Genomic DNA, 23,997 nt, shown 5'->3' with positions numbered 1-23,997 from the left:
ATACATCTGAATCTGTGCAGTAGAATCAGACAATATCTCGAGTGGGTGGTGACATCTGTACCTTTTCCATTTGTGTTTTGAAAACCGGCTATCCTCCCGAGTTTCAAGGTGGTACCTGCCTGGTCGTCCTGTGGGATCGGAATGTCTGATTTCCATTCCAGAGGAAGCAGAGGAATCAACTCTCATCTGGAAAAAGGAGTGGAAAACAGGGCATTTTGTCAGGGTCGCAAGAAACTCGGTGTTCCTCTGGATTGGGGCTGTGTACGTAGGTTTAGTTTTTAGTCTCATTAAGGATGTTAAGTAAACTGTCGAGTTTCAAGCGGGAATGTGGAATTTCTCTTGCGAATCTGAAATGCAAATGTTCTTCATCTCGCCTAGAGGGCAGAATCTTGTGGTTTTACTCGAGTTGTGGCGGGAAGCTTGGGCTCTCTCTCGATTTGTTTTGGAAGGGGAACTTCCGGATTTCTCTTGAGCCGTTAAATTGAAATAGGGCCTTTTCTCTAGTTGAGTCCATAAAGTGTGTTCTCCTCTCCAATGGGGAGGGCTGTTTGTGGGAACTTTCTGAGTCGCCTAAAGGGTATCGAGTACACTTTTGCCTTTCAAGCGGGAATGTGGGATTAAACTTGAGATTCTGCAGCGAAAAATTTCCTCATCTCGCATTGAGAGGATAATTTTGTGCTGTTTTTCGAGTTGCGGCAGGAAGATGAGGGTACTTCTCGAGTTGCGACGGAGACCCCAGGAACTCGCTCGGGTTGCTTCAGGGAAGTCAGGTCCCCTTTTGTGTTGGAAGGATAACTTCGGGATTACTCTCCAGCCTTTAAATGGGAATTGGTCTCTTCTCGGGTTGAGTCCATAAAGTGTGTTCTCCTGTCCAAAGGGGACGGCTGTGTGAGGGCACTTTCTGAGACGCATAAAGCATGTCACGAACACTTTGCTTTTCAAGCGGGAATGTGGGATTTCTCTTGAGATTCTGGAGCGCAAAATTTCCTCATCTCACATTTAGGGGATAATTTTGCTGTGTTTCTCGTGTTTCAGCGGGAAGCTGGGGGTACTTCTCGAGTTGCAACGGAGACTACAGGAACATGCTCGGGTTGCTTCAGGGAAATCAGGTCCCCTTTTTGTGTTGGAAGGGTAACTTCAGGATTACTCTCGAGCCCTTAAATGGCAATAGGGCCTCTTATGGCGGAGAGTCCATAAAGTGTGTTCTCCTCTTCAATGGGGACGGCTCTAAGAGGGAAATTTTTGATTCGCATAAAGGGTGTCAAGTACTCTTTTTCCTTTCAAGCGGGAATGTTGGATTTCTCTTGAGATTCTGCATCGCATATTTTCCTCATCTCGCATTGAGGGGATAATTTTTGGTGTTTCTATAGTTGCGGCGGGAAACTGGGAGTACTTCTCGAGTTGCAACGGGGACCTCAGTCACTCGCTCGGGTTTCTAGAGGTAAGTCAGGTCCCCTTTTTTGTTGGAAGGGGAACTTCCGGATTTCTCTCGAGCTGTTAAATGGGAATAGGGCCTCTTCTCGGGTTGAGTCCATAAAGTGTGTTCTCCTCTCCAATGGAGACGGCTGTTAGGGAACTTTCTGATTCAGGTAAAGGGTGTCAAGTACTATTTTGCCTTTCAAGGGGGAATAAGGGATTTCTCTTGAAATTCTGCAGCACAAAATTTCCTCATCTCGCATTGAGGGGATAATTTTGTGCTGTTTCTCGAGTTGCGGTGGGAAAGTGCGGGTACTTCTCGAGTTGCGACGGGGACCTCAAGAACGTTCTCGGGTTGCTTCAGGGAAGTCAGGTCCCCTTTTGTGCTGGAAAAGGAACTTCCTTATTACTCTCGAGCCCTTAAGTGGGAATAGAGCCTCTTCTACATTTGAGTCCATAAAGTGTGTTCTCCTCTCCAATGGGGACTGCTGTTAGGGAACTTTCTGATATTCATAAATGGTGTCAAGTACCCTTTTACCTTTCAAGCGGGAATGTGGGATTTCTCTTGAGATTCTGCAGCGCAAAATTTCCTCATCTCTCATTGAGGTTATAATTTTGTGCTGTTTTTCGATTTGAGTCAGGAAGCTGATGGTACATCTCGAGTTGCTACGGGGACCTCAGGGACTCGCTCGGGTTGGTTCAGGGAAGTAGCTCCCCTTTTGTGAAGGAAAGGGAACTTCATGATTACTCTCCAGCCGTTAAATGGGAAAAAGGCCTATTCTCAACTTGAGTCCATAAAGTGTGTTCTCCTCTCCAATGGGGACGGCTGTGTGAGGGAACGTTCTGAGTCGCATAAATGGTGTCAAGTACCTTTTGCCTTTTAAGCGGGACTTTGGGATGTCACTTGAGATTCTGCATCGCAAAATTTCCTCATCTCGCATTGAGGGAATAATTTTGTGCCGTTTTTCGAGTTGCGGCAGGAAGCTGGGAGTACTTCTCGAGTTGTGACAGGGACCTAAGGAATTCTCTCGGGTTGCTTCAGGGAAGTCAGTTCCCCTTTTGTCAAGGAAGGGGAATTTCGGGATTACTCTCACGCCGTTAAATGGGAAAAGGGCCTCTTCTCGAGTTGAGTCCATAAATTGTGTTCTCCTCTCCAATGGGGATGGCTCTGTGAGGGAACTTTCTGAGTCGCATAAAGGGTGCCAAGTACCCTTTTGCCTTTCAAGCGGGAATGTGGGATTTTTCTTCAGATTCTGCAGCGCAAAATTTCCTCATCTCACATTTAGGGGATAATTTTGTTGTGTTTCTCGAGTTTCACCGGGAAGCTGGGTGTACTTCTCGAGTTGCCACGGGGACTACAGGAACTTGCTTGTGTTGCTTCAAGGAATTCAGGTCCCCTTTTTGTGTTGGAAGAGTAACATCGGGATTACTCTAGAGCCCTTAAATGGGAATAGGGCCTCTTCTCGAGTTGAGTCCATAAAGTGTGTTCTCCTCTCCAATGGGGACGGCTCTGTGAGGGAACATTCTGAGTCGCATAAATGATGTCAAGTCCACTTTTGCCTTTCAAGTGGGAATGTGGGATTTCTCTTGAGATTCTGCACGGCAAAATTTCCTCATCTTGCATTGAGGGGATAATTTTGTGGTGTTTCTCGAGTGTAAGCGGGAAGCTGGGTCTACTTTCCGAATTGCGATGGGGACCTCAGGAACTCCCTCGGGTTGCTTCAGGGAAGTCAGCTCCCCTTTTGTGAAGTATGGGGAAATTCGGGATTACTGTCGAGCCGTAAAATGTGAATACGGCCTCTTCTCCATTTGAGTCCATAAACTGTATTCCCCTCTCCAATGGGGATGGCTGTTTGAGAGAAATTTCTGAGTCACATAAATGGTGTCAAGTACCCTTTTGCCTTTCAAGGGGAATTTAGGATTTCTCTTGTAAGTCTGCAGCGCATATTTTCCTCATCTCGCATTGAGGGGATAATTTTGTGGTGTTTCTCGAGTTCCGGGGGGAAGCTGGGGTACTTCTCGTGTTGCGACAGGGACCTCAGGAACTCGCTCGGGTTGCTTCAGGGAAGTCAGGTCCCTTTTTGTGTTGGAAAGGGAAACTAGGGATTACTTTTGAGCCGTTAAATGGGAACAGGGCCTCTTTTCTGAATTGAGTCCATAGTGTGTTCTCCTCTCCAATGGGGACGGTTGTGTGAGGGAACTTTCTAAATCTGAAAAAGGGTGTCAAGTACACTTTGCCTTTCAAGCGGGAATGTGGGATTTCTCTTGAGATTCTGCAGCACACAATTTCCTCATCTCGCATTGAGGAGATAATTTTGTGGTGTTTCTCGAGTTGAGGCAGGAAGCTTGGGGTTCTTCTCGAGTTGTGACTGGGGCCTCAGGAAATCGGCTGGGTTGCTTCAAGGAAGTCAGGTCCCCTTTTGTGTTGAAAGGGGAACTTCGGGATTACTCTCGAGCCGTTAAATGGGAATAGGGCCTCTTCTCGTGTTGAGTCCATAAAGTGTGTTCTCCTCTCCAATGTGGACTGCTGTGTGAGGGAAACTTCTGAGTCGGGTAAAGGGTGTCAAGTACACTTTTGCCTTTCAAGCGGAAATGTGGAAATTCTCTTGATGTACTGCAGTGCAGTATATCATCATCTCGCATTGAGTGGATAATTTTGTGGCGGTTTTGGATTTGCGCCGGGAAGCTTGGGGTATTTCTTGAGTTGGGACTGCGACATCAGGAACTCCTTCAAGTTGCTTCAGGGAAGTCAGGTCCCCTTTTTTGTTGAAAGGGGAAGTACCGGATTAATCTCAAACTGTTATATGGGAATAGGGCCTCTTCTCGGGTTGAGTTCATAAAGTGTGTTCTCTCCAATGGGGACGGATGTGTGAGGGAACTTTGTGAGTCGCATAAAGGGTGTCAGTACCCTTTTGCCTTTCAAGCAGGAATGTGGGATTTCCCTTGAGTTACTGGAGTGCAGTATATCCTTATCTCGCATTGAGGGGATAATTTTGTGGTGTTTCTCCTGTTGCGGCGGGAAGCTCGGATACTTCTCGATTTTCGACGGGGACCTCAGGAACTCACTTGGGTGCTTCAGGGTAGTCAGGTCCACTTTGGTGTTGGAGGGGGAAATTCGGGATTACTCTCGAGCTGTAAAATATGAATACGGCCTCTTTTAGACTTGAGTCCATAAATTGTGTTCCCTTCTCCAATGCGGACGGCTGTTTGAGGGAACTTTCTGAGTCACATAAATGGTGTCAAGTATCCTTTTACATTTCAAGGGGAATTTGGGATTTCTCTTGTAATTCGGCAGTGCCCATTTTCCTCATCTCTCATTGAGGGGATAATTTTCTGGTTTTTCTCGAGGTGCGGTGGGAAGCTGGTGGTTTTTGTTGAGTTACGACTGGGACCAGTGGAACTCGCTCGGGTTGCTTCAGGGAAGTCAGGTCCCCTTTAGTGTTGGATGTGGACCTTCGGAATTACTCTCGAAACTTTAAATAGGAATAAGGCCTCTTCTCGGGTTGAGTCCATAAAGTCTGTTCTCCTCTCCAATGTGGACGGCTGTGTGAGGGAACTTTCAAAGTCTGAAAAAGGGTGGCAAATACCCTTTGCCGTTCAAGCGGGAAGGTGGGATTTCTCTTGAGATTCTGCAGCGCACAATTTCCTCATCTCGCATTGAGGGGATAGTTTTGTGGTGTTTCTCGAGTTGCGCGGGGAAGCTGGGGTTAATTCTCGAGTTGCAACTGGGACCTCAGAAACTCTCTGGTGTTGCTTCAGGTAGGTCAGGTCCCCTTTGTATTGGATGGGAAACTTCGGGATTACTCTAGAGCCGGTAAGTGGGAATTGAGCCTCTTCTAGGTTTGAGTCCGTACCATGTGTTCTCCTTTCCAATGGGGACAGCTGTGTGAGGGAAATTTCTCAGTCGCATAAAGGGTGTCAAGTATCCTTTTGCCTTTCATGCGGGAATGTGGGACTTCTCTTGAGATTCTGCAGTGCACAATTTCCTCATCTCGCATTGAGTGGATTTTTTGTGGTGTTCCTCGAGTTGAGGCGGGAAGATTGGGGTCCTTCTCAAGTGGCAACAGGGACTTCAGGTACTCGCTCGTGTAGTCCCTGGGAATTCAGGTCTCCTTTCGCTTTTGTTGGGGAACATCGAGATTACTCTCGAGGCGTGGAATGCAAATAGGGCCTCATCTTAAGTTTAGTCCATAAATTGTTTTCTCCTCTCAAATGGGGATAGCTATGTCAGGGGATGTCTTGAGTCGCATAAAGTGTGTTAAGTACCACTTCGCGATTCAAGGGGGAATTTGGGATTTCTCTTGAGACTCTGCAGGGGAAATTTTCCTCATATCAACTTGCGTGGACAAACTTGTGTTTCTTCAGAAGTTGCTTCATGAAGCTTGGGGTCCAACTAAGGGGCGACAGGGACCTCAGGAACTCGGTCGTGTTGTCCCTGGGAAATCAGGTCTCCTTTCGTTTGGTAGGGGAACATCGTTATTACTCTCAAGGTGAAGAGTGGTAAGAGGGCCTCTGCTAAAGTTGAGTCCATAAATTGTGTTCTCCCCTCAAGTGTGGACAGGTATGTCAGGGAATGTTTTGTGTTGCATAAAGTGTGTCGAGTACCCGTTCGACTTTCAACCAGAAATGTTGGGTTTCTCTTGAGACTATTCAGGGGAAATTTTCCTCATCTCACCTTGAGTGAAGAATCTTGTGGTTTTTCTCGAGTTGCAGCAGGATGTTGGGGGCCTTCTCGAGTTGCACCAGGGACCTCAGGACATCGCTCGTGTAGTCCCTGGGAAGTCAGATCTCCTCTTGTTTAGGTGGGGAAACATAGGGAATACTCTTGAGGCATGCAATGAGCATATTGCCTCATCTAAATTTGAGTCCATAAATTGTGTTCTCCTCTCATGTGGGGACAGATATGTCAGTTTATGTCTTGAGTAGCATGAAGGGTCTCAAGTACACTTCACGTTTCAAGGGGAAATGAGGGATTTCTCTTGAGATTCTGCAGGGGAAATTTTCCTCATCACACCTTGAGTACAGAATCTTGTGGTTTTTCTCGAGTTGCGGCGGGAAGCTTGGGGTCCTATTCGAGGGGCGACAGGGACCTCAGGAACTCGTTTGTGTAGTCCCTGGGATGTCAGGTCTCTTTTCGTTTTGGTAGGGGAACATCGGGATTACTCTCGAAGCGTGGAGTGGGAATAGGATCTCATTTAAAGTTGAGTCCATAAATTGTGTTCTCTTCTCAGGTCGGGGCAGCTAGGTAAGGGAATGTCTTGAGTCGCATAAAGGGTGTCAATACCCGTTCGCGTTTCAAGCAGAAATGTGAAATTTCACTTGAGTCTCTGCAGGGGAAATTTTCCTCATGTCACCTTGAGTGCAGAATCTTGTGGTTTTTGTCGAGTTGCGGCGGGAAGTTTGGGGTCCTTCTTGAGTTGCGACAGGGACCTCAGGAACTCGTGCGTGTAGTCCCTGGGAAGTCAGATCTCCTTTCCTTTTGGTTGGGGAATATCGGGATTACTCTCGAGACATGAAATGAGTATAGGGCCTCATCTAAAGTTGATTCCATAAATTGTGTTCTCCTCTCAAGTGGGGACTGCTATGTCAGGGAATGTCTTGAGTCGCATAAAGGGTGTCAAGTACTCGTTCGCGTTTCAAGCGGGATTGTGGAATTTCTCTGGGACTATGCAGGGGAAATATTCCTAATCTCATCTTGAGTGAAGAATCCTGTGGTTTTTGTCGTGTTTCAGCGGGACGTTGTGTTCCTTCTCGAGTTGCGACAGGGACTTCAGGAACTCGCTCGTATAGTCCCTGGGAAGTCACGTTTCCTTTCTTTTTGGGAGGGTACATCGGCAATACTCTCGAGGCGTGGAATGGGAATAGGGCTTCATCTTAAGTTCATTCCATAAATTGTGTTCTCTTCTCAAGTGAGGAGAATTATGTCAGAGAATGTCTTGAATCGCATAAAAAGTGTGAAGTACCCGTCCGAGTTTCAAGGGTGAATGTGGGATTTCTCTTGAGCCTCGGCAGGGGAAATTTTCCGCATCTCACCTTGAGTGCACAATCTTGTGGTTTTTCTAGAGTTGCGGCGGGAAGTTTGGGGTCTTTCTCGAGTTGCGACAGGGACCTCAGGGACTTTCTCATGTAATCCCTATGAATTAAGGTCTCCTTTCATTTTGGTAGGGGAACATCGGATTACTCTCGAGGCGTGGAATGGGAATAGGGCCTCATCAAAACTTGAGTCCATAAATTGTGTTCTCCCCTTAAGTGGTGGCAGCAATGTCAGGGAATGTCTTGAGTCGCATAAAGGGTGTCAAGTACCCGTTCGAGTTTCAAGAGGGAATGTGGGAATTTTCTTGAGACTCTGCAGGCGAAATTTTCCTCAACTCACCTTGAGTGCAGAATCTTGTGTTTTTTCTCGAGTTGAGGCGGGAAGCTTGGGTCCTTCTCGAGTTGCGACAGGGACCTCAGTAACTCGCTCCTGTAGTCCCTGGAATCAGGTCTCCTTTCGATTTGGTAAGGGAACATCTTGATTACTCTCGAGGCGTGGATGGGAATAGGGATTCATCTTAAGTTGAGTCCATAAATTGTGTTCTCCTCTCAAGTGTTCAGAGCTATCTCAGGGAATGTTTTGAGTCGCATAAAGGGTGTGAGGTACACGTTCGAGTTTCAAGAGGGAATGTGAAATTTCTCTTGAAACTCTGCAGGGGAAATTTTCCTCATCTTACCTTGAGTGCATAATCTTGTGGTTTTCCTCGAGTTGCGGCAGGAAGCTTGGGTTCCTTCTTGAGTTTCGACAGGGACATCAGGAACTCCTGCGTGTAGTCCCAGGGATATCAGGTCTCCTTTCGTTTTGGTCGGGCAACATCGGGATTACTCTCGAGGCGATGAGTGGGAATAGGGCATCATCTAAAGTTGAGTCCATAAATTGTGTTCTCCTCTCAAGTGTGGACAGCAATATCAGGGAATGTCTTGAGTTGCATAAAGGATGTCGAGTACCCGTTCGCGTTTCAAGCGGGAATGTGGGATTTCTCTTCAGACTCTGCAGGGGAAATTTTCCTCATCTCACCTTGAGTGCAGAATTATGTTGTTTTTCTCGAGTTCCGGCAGGAAGTTGCGGTCCTTCTTGAGTGCGTCTGAGACCTCAGGAACTCGCTCAAGTAGTTCCTGGGAAGCCAGGTCTCCTTTCGTTTTGTTAGGGGAACATCGATATTGCTCTCGAGGCATGGAATGGGAATAGGGCCTCATCTAAATCTGAGTCCATAAATTGTGTTCTCCTTTCAACTGGGGAGAGCTATGTCAGTGAATATCTTGGTTCGCATAAAGTGTGTGATGTACCCATTTGACTTTCAAGAGGGAATGTGGGATTTTTCTTGATACTTTGCAGGGGAAATTTTCCTCATCTCACCCTGACTGCAGAATTTAGTGGTTTTTCTCGAGTTGCGGCAGGAAGCATGGGGTCCTTCTCGAGTTGCGACATGGACCTCAGGAAATCGCTCCTGTGTTCCCTGGGTAGTCAGGTCTCCTTTCGTTTTGGTAGGGGAAAAGGGGATTACTCTCGAGGCGTCACATGGGAAAAGGGACTCATTGAAAGTTGATTCCATAAATTGGAATCTCCTCTCAAATGGGGAAAGCTATGTCAGGGATTGTCTTGTGTCGTCTAAAGGTTGTGAATTACCCGTTCGAGTTTCAATAGAGAATGTAGGATTTCTCTTGAGAATCTACAGGGGCAATTTTCCTCATCTCACCTTGAGTGCAGAATTAGGTTGTTTTTCTCGAGTTGTTGCAGGAATCTTGGGGGTGCTTCTCGAGTTGCGACAGGGACCTCAGGAACTCACTCAAGTAATACCTGGGAAGTCAGGTCTCCATTCGTTTAGGTAGCAGAAAGTCGGCATTACTCTCAAGGGATGGAATGGGAATAGGGCCTCCTCTAAATTTGAGTCCACAAATTGTGTTCTCCTTTCAATTGGGGAGAGCTATTTCAGTGAATGTCTTGAGTCACATAAAGGGGGTGATGTACCCGTTCGAGTTACAAGCGGGAATGTGGGATTTTTCTTGAGACTCTGAAGGGGAAATTTTTCTCATCTCACCCTGAGTGCAGAATTTAGTGATTTTTCTCGAGTTGCGGTGGGAAGCAAGAGGTCCTACTCAAGTTGCTACAGGGACCTCATTAGCTCACTTGTGTAGTCCCCGGGAAGTCAGGTCTCCTTTCGTTTTGGTAGGGGAACATAGGAATTAATCTCTAGGCGTGGAATGTGAATAGGGCCTCATCTAAAGTTGAGTCCATAAATTGCGTTATCCCCTGAAGTCGGGACAGCTATGTCAGGGAATTTCATGAGTCGTCTAAAGGGTATGAATTACCCGTTCGAGTTTCAAGAGGGAATGTGGGGTTTCCCTTCAGACTCTGCGGGGGAAATTTTCCTCATCTCACCTTGAGTGCAGTATCTTGTGTTTTTTATCGAGTTGTGGCAGGAAGCTTTGGGTCCTTCTCGAGTTGCGACAAGGACTTCAGGAACTCGCTCGTGTAGTCCCTGGCAAGTCAGGTCTCCTTTCGTTTTGTTAGGGGAACATCGGAATTACTCTCTAGGCGTGGAATGTGAATAGGGCCTCATCTAAAGTTGAATCCATAAATTGTGTTTGCCTCTCAAGTGAGACAGCTATGTCAGGGAATGTCTTGAATCGCATAAAGGGTGTGAAGTTTGCTTTCGGGTTACAAGCGGGAATGTGGGGTTTCTCTTGAGACTCTGCAGGGGAAATATTCGTCATCTCACCTTGAGTGCAGAATCTTGTGATTTTTCTCGAGTTGCTGAGAGAAGATTGGGGTCCTTGTTGAACTGCAACAGTGAACACAGTAACTCGCTAGTGTAGTCCCTGGGAAGTCAGGTTTCCTTTCATTTTGGTAGGGGAACACCGCGATTTCTCTTGAAGCATGGAATGAGAATAAGGCCACATCTAAAGTTGAGGCCATAAATAGTTTTCTCCTCTCAAGTGGTGACAGCTATGTCAGGGAAAGTCTTGAGTCGCATAAAGGTGTCAGGTACCCGTTCGAGGTTCATGCGGGAATGTGGGATTTCTCTTGAGACTTTCCTGGGGAAATTTTCCTCATCTCACCTTGAGTGCAGAATCTTGTGGTTTTTCTCGAGTTGTAGCGGGAAGCTTAGGGTCCTTCTTGAGTTGCGACAGGGACATCAGGAATTCGTTCGTGTAGTCCCTGGGAACTCAGGATTACTTTTGTTTTGGTAGGGGAGCAGCGGGAGTACACTCGAGGCATTGAATGGGAATAGGCCCTCATCTAACGTTGAGTCCATAAATTGTGTTCTCCTCTTAAGTGGGGAGAGCTATGTCAGGAAAAATCTTGAGTCGCATAAAGGGTGTTCAGTACGTGTTGGAATTTCAAGCGTGAATGTGGGATTTCTCTTGAGAATCTGTGGGTGAAATATTCGTCATCTCACCTTGAGTGCAGAATCTTGTGGTTTTTCTCGAGATGCGGCGGGAAGCTTGGGGTCCTTCTCGAATTGCGACAGGGACCTCAGGAACTCGCTCAAGTAATACCTGGGAAGTCAGGTCTCCTTTCGTTTTGCTAGAGGTCACCGAGATTACTCTCGAGGCATGGAATGGGAATAGGGCCTCATCTAAAGTTGAGTCCATAAATTGTGTTCTCCTCCCAAGTGGGGAGAGCTGTGTCAGGGAATGTCTTGAGTCGCCTAAAGGGTGTGAAGTACCCGTTCGAGTTTCATGCGGGAATGTGGGATTTCTCTTGAGATTCTGCAGGTAAAATTTTCCTATCTCACCTTGAGTGCAGAATCTTGTGGTTTTTCTCGAGTTGCAGCGGGAAGTTTGGGGTCTTTCTCGAGTTGCGACAGGGACCGCAGCAAGTCACTCGTGTAGTGCTAGGAAGTCAAGTCTCCTTTCGTTTTGGTAGGGGAATATGGGGATTATTCTCGAGGCATGGAATCTGTATAGGGCCCCATCTAAAGTTGAATCCATAAATTGTGTTCTCCTCTCAAGTTTGGACACCTATGTCAGTGAATGTCTTTAGTCGCATAAAGGATGTGAAGTACCCATTTGAGTTTCAAGTGGGAATGTGCGATTTCTCTTGAGAATCTGCAGGGGAAATTTTCCTCATCTCACCTTGAGTGCAGAATTAGGTTGTTTATCTCGAGTTGCGGCAGGAACCTTGGGGTGTTTCTCGAGTTGCGACAGGGACCTCAGGAACTCGCACAAGTAATTCCTGGGAAGTCAGGTCTCCTTTCGTTTAGCTATTGGAACATCGGAATTACTCTTGAGGGATGGAATGGGAATAGGGCCTCCTCTAAATTTGAGTCCATTAATTGTGTTCTCCTTTCAATTGGGGAGAGCTATTTCAGTGAATGTCTTGCGTCGCATAAAGGATGTGATGTACCCGTTCGAGTTACAAGTGGGAATGTGGAATTTTTCTTGAGACTCTGCAGGGGAAATTTTCCTCATCTCACACTGAGTGCAGAATTTAGTGGTTTTTCTCGAGTTGCGGCGGGAAGCATGGGGTCCTTCTCGATTTGGGACAAGGACCTCAGGAAATCGCTCCTGTATTCCCTGGGTAGTCAGGTCTCCTTTCGTTTTGGTATGGGAACATCAGGATTTTTCTTGAGGCGTGGAATGGCAATAGGGCCTCATCTAAAGTTTTGTCCATAAATTGTGTTCTCCTCTGAAGTCAAGACAGCTATGTAAGGGAATGTATTGAGTCGTATAAAGGGTGTGAATTACCCGTTCGAGTTTCAAGAGGGAATGTGGGATTTCCCTTGAGACTCTGCAGGTGAAAATTTCTTCATCTCACCTTGAGTGCAGAATCTTGTGCTTTTTCTCGAGTTGCGGCGGCAAGTTTGATGTCCTTCTCGAGATGCTACAGGGACCTCAGGAGCTCGCTCAGGTAGTCCCTTGGAAGTCAATATCATTCCTTTTTGGTAGGGGAACAACGGGATAACTCTCGAGGCCTGCAATGGGAATAGGGCCTCATCTAAAGGTAACTCCATTAATTGTGTTCTCATCTCAAGTGGGGACAAATATGTCAGGGAATGTCTTGAGTCGCAAAAAGGGTGTGAAATACCTGTTTGAGTTTCAAGCGGGAATGTGCGATTTTTCTTGAGTCTCTGCAGGGGATATTTTCCTCATCACACCTTGAGTGCAGAATCTTCTGGTTTCTCTTGAGTTGCGGCGGGAAGCTTGGGGTCCTTCTCCAGTGGCAACAATGACCTAAATTAATCGCTAGTGTAGTCCCTGGGAAGTCAGGTCTCCTTTCTTTTTGGTACGGGAACATCAGGATTACTCTTTAGGCGTGGAGTGGAAATAGGGCCTCATCTAAATTTGAGAGCTAAAGTCTGTTCTCCTGTCAAGTGGTGACAGCTTTTCAGGGAATGTCTTGAGTCGCATAAAGGGTTTCTGTACCCGTTCAAGTTTCAAGCGGGAATGTGGGGTTTCTCTTGAGACTCTGCAGAGGAAATTTTCCTCATCTCACCTTGAGTGCACAATCTTGTGATTTTTTTCGAGTAGCGGCGGGAAGCTTGGGGTCGTTCTTGAGTTGCGTCAGGGAAATCAGGAACTCGCTAGTGTAGTCCCTGGGAAGTCAGGTCTCCTTTCTTTATTGTAGGGGAACATAGGGATTACTCTCGAGGCGAGGAATGTTAATAGGGATTCCTCTAAAGTTGAGTCCGTAAATTGTGTTCTCCTCTCAAGTGGGGAGAGCTATGCCAGGGAATGTCTTGAGTCGCATAAACGGTGTCAAGTACCCTTTCGAGTTTCAAGCTGGAATGCGGGATTTCTCTTGAGACTCTGCAGGGGAAATTTTCTTCATCTCACCTTGAGTGCAGAATCCTGTGGTTTTTCTCGAGTTGCAGCGGGAAGATTGGGGTCCTCCTCGAGTTCTGACAGGGATGTAAGGAACTCGTTCTTTTAGTGCTGTGAAATCAGGTCTCCTTTCGTTTTGGTAGTGGAACATCGGGATTACTCTCGAGGCGTGGAATGGGTATAGGGCCATATCTAAAGTTGAGTGCATAAATTGTGTTCTCCTCTCAAGTGGGGACAGCTATGTCAGGGAATGTCTTGAGTGGTATAAAGGGAGTCAAGTACCCTTTCGAGTTTCAAGCGGGAATGTGGGATTTCTCTTGAGACTCTGAAGGGGAAATTTTCCTCATCTCACCTTGAGTGCAGAATCTTGTGCTATTTCACGAGTTGTGGCGGTAAACTTGGAGTCCTTCTCGAGTTGCCATAGGGACCTCAGGAACTCTCTTGTGTAGTCCCTGGGAAGTCAGATCTCCGTTCATTTTGGTAGGGGAACATCGGGATTACTCTCGAGGCGTGGTGTAGGGATAGGGCCTCATTTAATTTGAGTCCATAAATTGTGTTCTCCTCTCAAGTGGGGACAGCTATGTCAGGGAATGTCTTAATCGCAAAAAGGGTGTCAAATACCCGTTCGTGTTTCAAGGGGGAATGTGGGATTTCCCTTGAAACTCTGCAGGGGAAATTTTCCTCATCTACCTTCAGTGCAAAACTTGTGGTTTTTCTCGAGTTGCAGCTCAAAACTTCTGGTCCTTCTCGAGTTGCGATAGGGACCTCAGGAACTCACTCTTGTAGTACCAGGGAAGTCAGGTCTCCTTTCCTTTTGGTACGGGAACATCGGCTTTACTCTCTAGGCATGGAATGTGACTAGGGCCTCATCTAAAGTTGAGTCCATTAATTGTGTTCTCCTCTCAAGTGGGGACAGCTATGTCAGGAAATTTCTTGACTCGCATAAAGGGTGTCAAGTAGTAGTTAGCGTTTCAAGTGGAAATGTGGGATTTCTCTTGATACTATGCAGGGGAAAGTTTCCTCATCTCACATTGAGTGCTGAATTTTGTGGTTTTTCTCGAGTTGAGGCGGAAAGCTTGGGGTCCATCTCGAGTTGTGACAGGGAACTCAGGAACTCGCGCGTGTAGTCTCTGGGATGTCAGGTCTCCTTTCGTTTTGGTAGGGGAACCTCGGGATTACTGTTGAGGCGATGAGTAGTAATAGGGCCTCATCTAAAGTTGAGTCCATAAATTGTGTTCTCCTCTGATGTCGGGAAAGTTATGTCAGGGAATGTCTTGAGTCGTATAAAGGGTGTGAATTACCCGTTCGAGTTTCAAGAGGGAATGTGGGATTTCCCTTGAGACTCCGCAGGGGAAATTTTCCTCATCTCACCTTCAGTGCAGAATTTTGTGGTTTTTCTCGAGTTGCGGCAGGAAGCTTGGAGTCCTTCTCAAGTTGCGACAGGGACCTCAGGAACTCACTCTTGTATTCCCTGGGAAGTCAGTTCTCCTTTCGTTTTGGTAGGGGAACTTCGGGATTACTCTCTAGGCGTGGAATGTGAATAGGGCCTCATCTAATGTTAAGTCCATAAATTGTGTTCTCCTCTCAAGTGGGGACAGCTATGTGAGGGAATGTCTTGAATCGCATCAAGGGTGTGAAGTTCGCGTTCGGGTTTCAAGTGGGAATGTGGGGTTTCTCTTGAGACTCTGCAGGGGAAATATTCGTCATCTCACCTTGGGTGCAGAATCTTGTGATTTTTCTCGAGTTGCTGCGAGAAGATTGGGGTCCTTCTTGAGTTGCGACAGGGAACTCAGTAACTCGCTCTTGTAGTCCCTGGGAAGTCAGGTTTCCTTTCATTTTGATAGGGGAACATCGAGATTACTCTCGACGTGTGGAATGGGAATAGGACCTCATCTAAAGTTGAGTCCATAAATCGTGTTCTCCTCTCAAGTGGGGACAGCTATGTCAGGGAAAGTCTTGAGTCGCATAAAGGTGTCACGTACCCATTCGAGTTTCAAGGGGAAATGTGGGATTTCTCTTGATACTCTGCAGGGGAAATTTTCCTCACCTCACCTTGAGTGCACAAACTTGTGGTTTTTAACGAGTTGCGGCGGGAAGCTTGGGGTCCTTCTCGAGTTGCAACAGGGACCTCAGGAACTCGCTCGAGTAATCCCTGGGAAGTCAGGTCTCCTTTCATTTTGGTAGGGGAACAAGGGGATCACTCTCGAGACATCGAATGGGAATAGGGACTCATTGAAAGTTGAGTCCATAAATTGTAATCTCCTCTCAAATGGGGAAAGCTATGTCAGGGATTGTCTTGGGTCGTATAAATGCTGTGAAGTACTCGTTCGAGTTTCAATCAAGAATGTAGGATTTCTCTTGCAACTCTGCATGGGAAATTTTCCTGATCTCACCCTGAGTGCAGAATTTAGTGGTTTTTCTCGAGTTGCAGCGGGAAGCATGGGGTCCTTCTCGAGTTGGGACAGGGACCTCAGGAAATCGCTCCTGTATTCCCTGGGTAGTTTGGTCTCCTTTCGTTTTGGTATGGGAACATCAGGATTTTTCTAGAGGCATGGAATGGGAATAGGGCCTCATCTAAAGTTTTGTCCATAAATTGTGTTCTACTCTGAAGTCGGCACAGCTATGTCAGGGAATGTCTTGAGTCGTATAAAGGGTATGAATTACCCGTTCGAGTTTCAAGAGGGAATGTGGGGTTTCCCTTGAGATTCTGCAGGGGAAATTTTCCTCATCTCACCTTGAGTGCAGAATCTTGTGTTTTTTCTTGAGTTGCAGCAGGAATTTGGGGTCCTTCTCGAGTTGCGACAGGGACCTCATGAACTCGCTCGTGTAGTCCCTGGGAGTCAGGTTTCCTTTCGTTTTGGTAGGGGAACATCGGAATTACTCTCTAGGCGTGGAATGTGAACAGGGCCTCATCTAAAGTTGAGTCCATAAATTGTGTTCTCCTCTCAAGTGGGGACAGTTATGTCAGGGAATGTCTTTAATCGCATCAAGAGTGTGAAGTTCGCGTTCGGGTTTCAAGCGGGAATGTGGGGTTTCTCTTGAGACTCTGCAGGGGAAATATTTGTCATCTCACCTTGAGTGCAGAATCTTGTGGTTTTTCACGAGTTTTGGCGGTAAGCTTGGGGTCCTTCTCTAGTTGGAACAGGGTCCTCAGGAACTCGCTCGTGTAGTCCCTGGTAAGTCAGGTCTCCTTTCATTTTGGTAATGGAACATCGGGATTACTCTCGAGTCGTGGAATGAGAATAGGGCTTCATCTTAAGTTGAGTCCATAAATTATTTTCTCCTCTCAAGTGGGGAGAGCTATGTCAGGGAATGTCTTTAGTCGCATAAAGGGTGTGAAGTATGTGTTCGAGTTTCAAGCAGAAATTTGGGATTTCTCTTGAGACTGTGCAGCGGAAATTTTCCTCATCTCACGTTGAGTGACGAATCTTGTGGTTGTTGTCGAGTTGCTGCGGGAATCTTGGGGTCTTTCTCGAGTTGCGACAGGACCTCAGGAACTCGGTCGTGTAGTCCCTTGGAAGTCAGGTCACCTTTCGTTTTGGTAGGGGAACATCGGGTTTACTCTCGAGGCATGGAATGGGAATAGGGAATCATCTAAAGTTAAGTCTATAAAGTGTGTTCTCCTCTCAAGTTGGGACAGCTATGTCAGGGAATGTCTTGAGTCGCATAAAGGGTGTCAAGTATCCGTTCGAGTTCCAAGAGGGAATGTGGGATTTCTCTTGAGACTATGCAGGGGATATTTTCCTCATCTCACCTTGAGTGCAGAATCTTGTGGTTTTCCTCGAGATGCGGCAGGAAGCTTGGGGTCCTTCTCAAGTTGCTGCAGAGACCTCAGGAACTTGCTCAGGTAGTTCCTGGGAAGTCAGGTCTCCTTTCGTTTTGGTAGGGGAACATCGGGATTACTCTCGAGGTGTGGAATGGGAATAGGTCCTCATCTAAAGTTGAGTCTATAAATTGTGTTCTCCTCTCAATTGGCGAGAGCTATGTCAGTGAAAGTCTTAAGTCGCATAAAGGGTGTGATGTACCGGTTCCAGTTTCAAGCGGAAATGTGGGATTTCTCTTGAGACTCTGCAGGGGAAATATTCGTCATCTCACCTTGAGTACAGAATCTTGTGATTTCTCTCGAGTTGCAGCGGAAAGCATGGGGTCCTTCCCAAGTTGCATCAGGGACCTCAGGAAATCGCTCCTGTATTCCCTGGGTAGTCAGGTCTCCTTTCGATTTGGTATGGGAACATCAGGATTATTCTCGAGGCGTGGAATGGGAATAGGCCTCATCTAAATTTGAGTCCATAAATTGTTTTCTCCACTGAAGTGGGGACAGGTATGTCAGGGAATGTCTTGAGTTTCATAAAGGCTGTCAAGTACCCTTTCGAGTTTCAAGCATGAATGTGGGATTTCTCTTGAGTCTCTGCACAGGAAATTTTCCTCATCTCACCTTGAGTGCAGAATCTTGTGGTTTTTAACGAGTTGTGGCGGTAAGCTTGCGGTCCTTCTCGAGTTGCCATAGAGTCCTCAGGAAATCGCTCATGTAGTCCCTGGTAAGTCAGGTCTCCTTTCGTTTTGTTAGAGGAACAGCGGGATTACTCTCGATGCGTGGAATGGGAATAGGGTTTCATCTTAAGTTGAGTCCATAAAGTGTTTTCTCCTCTTCAGTGGGGAGAGCTATGTCAGGGAATGTCTTGAGTCGCATAAAGGTTGTTCAGTACGCATTCGAGTTTCATGCGTCAATTTGGGATTTCTCTTGAGACTCTGCAGGGGAAATATTCGTCATCACACCTTGAGTACAGAATCTTGTGGTTTTTCTCGAGTTGCGGCGGGAAGCTTGGGGTCCTTCTCGAGTTGGACAGGTACATCAGGAATTCGCTCGTGTAGTCCCTGGGAAGTCAAGTTTCCTTTCGTTTTGTTAGGGGAGCAGCGGGAGTTCCCTTGAGGCATGGAATGGGAATAGGCCCTCATCTAACGTTGAGTCCATAAATTGTGTTCTCCTCTCAAGTGGGGAGAGCTATGTCAGGGAAAGTCTTGAGTCGCATAAAGGGTGTTCAGTACGCGCTCGAGTTTCAAGCGTTAATGTGGGATTTCTCTTGAGACTCTGTGGGCGAAATATTCATCATCCCACCTTGAGTGCAGAATCTTGTGGTTTTTCTCGAATTACGGCGGGAAGCTTGGGGTCCTTTTCGAATTGCGACAGGGACCTCAGGAACTCGCTCGGGTAGTCCCTGGGAAGTCAAGTTTCCTTTCGTTTTGGTAGGGGTCACCGGGATTACTCTCGAGGCGTGGAATGGGAATAGGGCCTCATCTAAAGTGGAGTCCATAAATTGTGTTCTCCTCTCAAGTGAGGAGAGCTGTGTCAGGGAATGTCTTGAGTCACCAAAAGGGTGTGAAATTCCCGTTTGAGTTTCAAGCGGGAATGTGGGATTTCTCTTGAGATTCTGCAGCATTATTTTTCCTCATCTCTCATTGATGGGGGAACGTTGTCATTTTTCTCGAATTGCGGCAGAAAGCTTGAGGTTCCTCTCGAGTTGCGTCGGGGATCTCAGGAACTCGTTTGCGTTGTGCCAGGGAAGTTAGGTCTCCTTTCGTGTTGGAAGGGAAACATCGGGATTCTTCTCGAGTCAGGTTAGAGGAATAGGGCCACATCTAGTGTACGTAAATTGTGTTCTCCTCTTCAATGTGGACGGCTATGTTGGGGAAGTTTATGGGTCGCATAATGGGTGTCAAGTACCCATTCGAGTTTCAAATGGGAATGTGGGATTTCTCTTGAGACTCTGTAGCGGAAATATTCCTCATCTCGCATTGAGGGGATAATTTTGTGGTGTTTCTCGAGTTGCGGTGGGAATCTTGGGGTTCTTCTCGCGTTGCGACGGGGACCTCAGAAACTCGCTCGTGTTGCACTAGGGAAATCAGGTCCCCTATCGTGTTGGAAGGGGAACCTCGGGATTCCTCTATAAGGAGCAGCAGAGGAATAGGGCCACATCTAGTGTTGAGTCGGTCAATGGTTTGTTATTCTCCAGTTGCGACAGGGATCTTGCTTTTGTTACTCATGAAATGACACAAAGACAAGACACACAAAAGACAGACAAAGACACAACTCCGGCCGGAAGAAAAATTCTGCTCAAGCCCCCTTGCGGTTTATTTTTATACCCCGGTAGCTGGACACATACCAAAATCTAAGCAATGCATTTTTCTACCAAATAAGGACAAAAAGCCAAGCACATTTCAAGGACGGGAGGAAGAAAGGGAGGAAGTGACAACATCGTGTTTATTACGAAGCCTGCCAAGAACTCCAGCCTCTTCCTTATTTTTAAGGAGCTCATGTTCCCTCGTATGCAAGCGGACCATTAACATTGGATACTGTGTGCAGGCTTCCTGGCAGAACATCCTGTTTCAAGCATGCTCTGCCCAAGCACAGAGTCTTGTTTGCAGGCTTCCTTAACCATTCTTTCTCGTAGTCACTGTCGGGCTCCTACATTTCCCCCTTCTTTCTGAGAGGCAGTAGCAAGCTGTAAGGCTGCAATAATGCATTGTCTGTCCTTTTTTAATTGCTGCCTTCTCCACCAGCACCAGAAGACTAGAATAATAACACAGCATAATAGTATTATGAACAAAGTATTCCCAAAGTAGTTCCAATTAGAGTAGATACATGCCCAAAAAGATTCAAATTTTTCATCCCTTCCTGCAAATCCTTTAACAGATTGGACCCAGTAATATCAGGTAGCGTTTTGCTAAATGTATACAAAATTTGTTGCTCTAATTCCATAATTTCCCTGGTTAGGTTTTGATGCCCTGTTAAAGACCGTTTCACCTTTTCCCAACCCTCACTCATGTTGAAAGGCACAGGTGTTATACATAATTGAGAGCAGTTCCAATCACATTTCAACATACTTCTTGTGGATAAGACAGTTAATTGATCCCCAAGACAAGAAACAGTATGTTGAAGATTGTGCACATAATTTGCAAGTTGGGTATCCAAATCTCGTTGTTGTTGCCATAATAAATGAGAGTGAGTCTTTATGCCATTCCGACACAAAGTCTGCTGTTTGGATTCCTTGATGCAAAGCAAGTCCAGCCATGGCAGCGGTTGTAGTAACTGAAGCCACTGCAAGAACTGAAGCTATGATTACTCCAAGCATGCGTCGGGATCAATGAAGCAAAGTCTGTACAGAAGTCACCAAATGAGATACAGCAAAAGAGTCTGACCAAGGTCTTGTCAAACTTACAGGTAGCCATACTTCGGTTTGAGTTTTAACAGCCAGCATAGAAAACTTAGAATTGCGATTTTGTATATCAAAATTTTTCCACCATGATTGATTTACACATTGTGTTAAATTACAATGATTTCACGATATAGATCCCTCAGTTGCATTTCAAGTCCAATTCCCATACAACAATGCAAAGGTGTATTTTAAACAAGCCGTAGCAGAATAAGATTTATTAATATGCAAGTTAACATGTAAGGGACCTGAACTGTCACTTGTATCCAAAGTATAGTTTTCCGACCATATAGTGAGATTCCCGGAAACTGCCCACAATTTCCAAATATTCCCTTGGAAGTGGGGATACCCTAACAATTGCAACTGAGGGGAAATGAGTGCAAACTGCTGCCATTTTACGGTTTCATTACCGTTACCCATTAAAGTACCAATAATTCGATGCCATTTGAGAGTTTTGTTAGACCATTTTTCCAAAATTTGGCTATGATCAGGGCTCTTATCTACAATAACAAATCCAGAATAGTTCATGACTTTGAAACGCCAATGACCTTGGCAACTTTCCCATTCCAAAGATTCTAGAGAAGAAATAAAAAATTTAGAAGGGCATAATGGTATAAAGGTATCAGAATGATGACTCATTGGTGTCTTAGAGGTTTTGAATCCCCTGGTGGAAACAAGCACAGTAAAGACAGCAGGATGATGATTATTATATTATACCCCCCAGGTATTATAAGAGTGATGATTGTGCTTTTCTGTAGAAAGGCAAAAGGGATGTCCTCTAATGCACAAGGGGAGGCCCTCCACTGCAACAGTAACATTATTTATGTTATATTGATTATTATGGTGATACAAATGCTCAATTTCTCCACACGCGGGTGGTGGGAAGAATGCAGTTTCATTGATGCATACCTATACTTCAGGTTCACCCCAAGAGACAGCTCTCACAAGAGGAGAATTAGGAACATAAGCCCAATAAGTATATTCTATCGCTTGCGCATACATTACCTGACAGGTAACCATAGCCATCATAGCCAACAGCCAATTAGTAGGATTGAGAGGTTGACCAGCATTAACGAGGGTTTTTTCAGCCTCCTTTGTAAGCTTCTTCAGTTGCCCCCATGTTGGAAGGGACGCAGATAGGGTAGGGAAAGTAAAGCTCCGCTGTGCAGAAAGCTCTTCAAATTTTCGCACAAAGTGGTCATCCATGATGAATCTTGATCAACCGAGTTGGTGTCCAAAACCTAAAATTATCAACAGATGTGAAAGCATAACCTCGTCCTAAATATATCAGTGATGCTGGAACCCAACCTTTTTATCTTTATACCAAAGGAGAGTATTCAAGATCTTCTTATCCTCATCTTTTCTTCGAAAATGCAATTCTGCTGCTGATAGAATTTCTTTGCGTCAAATATTCAAAAAATTTAAAGTAAGTAAGGTTTTATTCAAGATATCTTTTGGTTTCATAAATCTCTCCTGTTCCCCTTTTTTTATTTTTTCAATATATTTACGTAAAGTACGATTAGCTCTTTCAATGGTAGCTTGTCCTTGACTATTATAAGGGATGGCAAAAGTATGAGTTATATGATATTGGGATAAAAAGTGAGCTAATTTAGCCGATTGGTAAGCAGGTGCATTATCAGTTTTTAATTCAATTGGTATTCCCATAATTGCAAAACAAGATAATAAATGACTAATAGCAGCGTCATCTTTTTCAGAATGTAATGCAGTAGCCCATTGGAAATGTATGCATGTATCTATAGTATGATGGACACATTTTTGTTGCCCAAAAGATGAAATAAAAATAAGATCCATTTGCCATATCTGATTTGCTTGTAGTCTTCTTATGTTGACACCTGGTTGGGTAAATGGTAAAGTAAAAGGCGCACATTTGGGACATGAGCGAACAATATTTTCAGCTTGTTTTTGAGCAATATCATAAGATATTTTTAATCCTTTAGAGTTAGTGTGTGGCAGATGATGCTCTTGTTTTGCTACTTTTATATGATAAAGTAATGCATGAATTGCAGCATTTCCGAAGGACAAGGGTCCTGGAAGGGCGGAATGAGCATGGATATGAGTAAAGAAAATTGATTTTGAATGTTGTAGAAGCAATTGCTGCACCTGATAAAACAATTTATCAATATCTGTCTTAAGAGTTATAGGCAGGGAGACTTGAGGAAGTTGAAGACAAGAGAGAACAGCATATCGAGAATTTGAAACAATGTTAACAGGAAGTTGAGGAAAATCTTGCAAAACTAAATAAATAGCCCACAACTCAGCAGGCTGTGCAGAGGAGAATGAATGGGGAAGAACTTTAGAACGTTCAAAAGTAAAATGTCCAGCGGTGTTTTTATTTGCATCAGTAAAAACAGTGGGTCTTTTAACTGTAACATCTGAAATCGGAGATTCATGGCGTTGGCTCGAAGAAAATCAATCAACTTAGATGACGGATAATGATTCGAAAATGAACCAGGAAATGAAGCAAGGGAGATTTGCCAATTTTTATTAAATTGTAAACATAAAGATATCTGAGCATTTGTTAATTAAATGAAAATTTGGAGTGTTTCTTTTTCTGATAATTGTAAAATACGATTGTGACCCTTTTGTATAAGAAAGGCTAATTCATCCATATATATATAGTTAATTTTTTAGAGAAACTATTAGGTAAAAAAAACATTTTATTAATCCTTTTCCTTGAGCAATTGCACCAGATGGAGAATGAGGGGTATGAAATATTATGAATGCAATAGTTTGAGACGCAGAAATATATGTTAAAAAACCATCATTTAATCTTTGTTCAACAAACTGAAGCTCTTGCAAAGCCAAGGGGGTTAAGATTCGGGGACTATCTAAAGCTGTGTCTCCTTTTAAAGTAGAAAATAAGTGTTGTAATTGATAAGTAGAAATCCCAAGTACTGAGTGAAGCCAATTAATATCTCCTCATAATTTCTGGAAGTCATTTAAAGGTTTTAAATGGTATCTTTTAATTTGAAAATTTTGAGGCCAAATTTGGTGTTGTTCTAATATGGTCCTTAAATAAGAAATGGGAAAATCCTTCTGAATTTTCTCTGGCGCTATCAGCAAGTTATATTATTTCAAAACCTCCTGTAATTTTCAGAAGAATTTATCACGTTCAGTGATACAGGGAACTGCCAATAAGTGATCATCCATATGATGATAGAGAATATAATTAGGATATTCTTGACGGACAGATTGTAAGGAACGAGCTACAAACTCTTGATATAAGGTAGGACTATATATCATTCCCTGTGGCAAGACTCTCCAATGGTAGTGCTTAACGGGCTGAGCGTGATTAAGAACAGGAACCGTGAAAGCAAATTTATGTCTATCTTGTAATTGTAAGGGAATAGTAAAAGAAAAAAAAACAATCTTTAAGATCTAATACCATTAAAGACCAATTTTGTGGAAAAAGAGCAGGAGAAGGAAGGCCCAACTGTAAGGCTCCCATTGGTTCAATACATTTATTAACTTCTCTTTAATCAGTGAACATTTTCCATTTTTCAGATTTCTTTTTTATAACAAATACAGGAGAATTCCAAGGGGAAGT

Source organism: Moschus berezovskii, chromosome 20 (genome assembly GCF_049115385.1).
Source record: "Moschus berezovskii isolate FMDL1 chromosome 20, NW_MosBer_1.0, whole genome shotgun sequence".
Lineage (NCBI taxonomy): Eukaryota > Metazoa > Chordata > Mammalia > Artiodactyla > Moschidae > Moschus > Moschus berezovskii.
The sequence above is the reverse complement of the archived record's forward strand: the minus strand, read 5'-3'. Positions refer to the sequence as shown.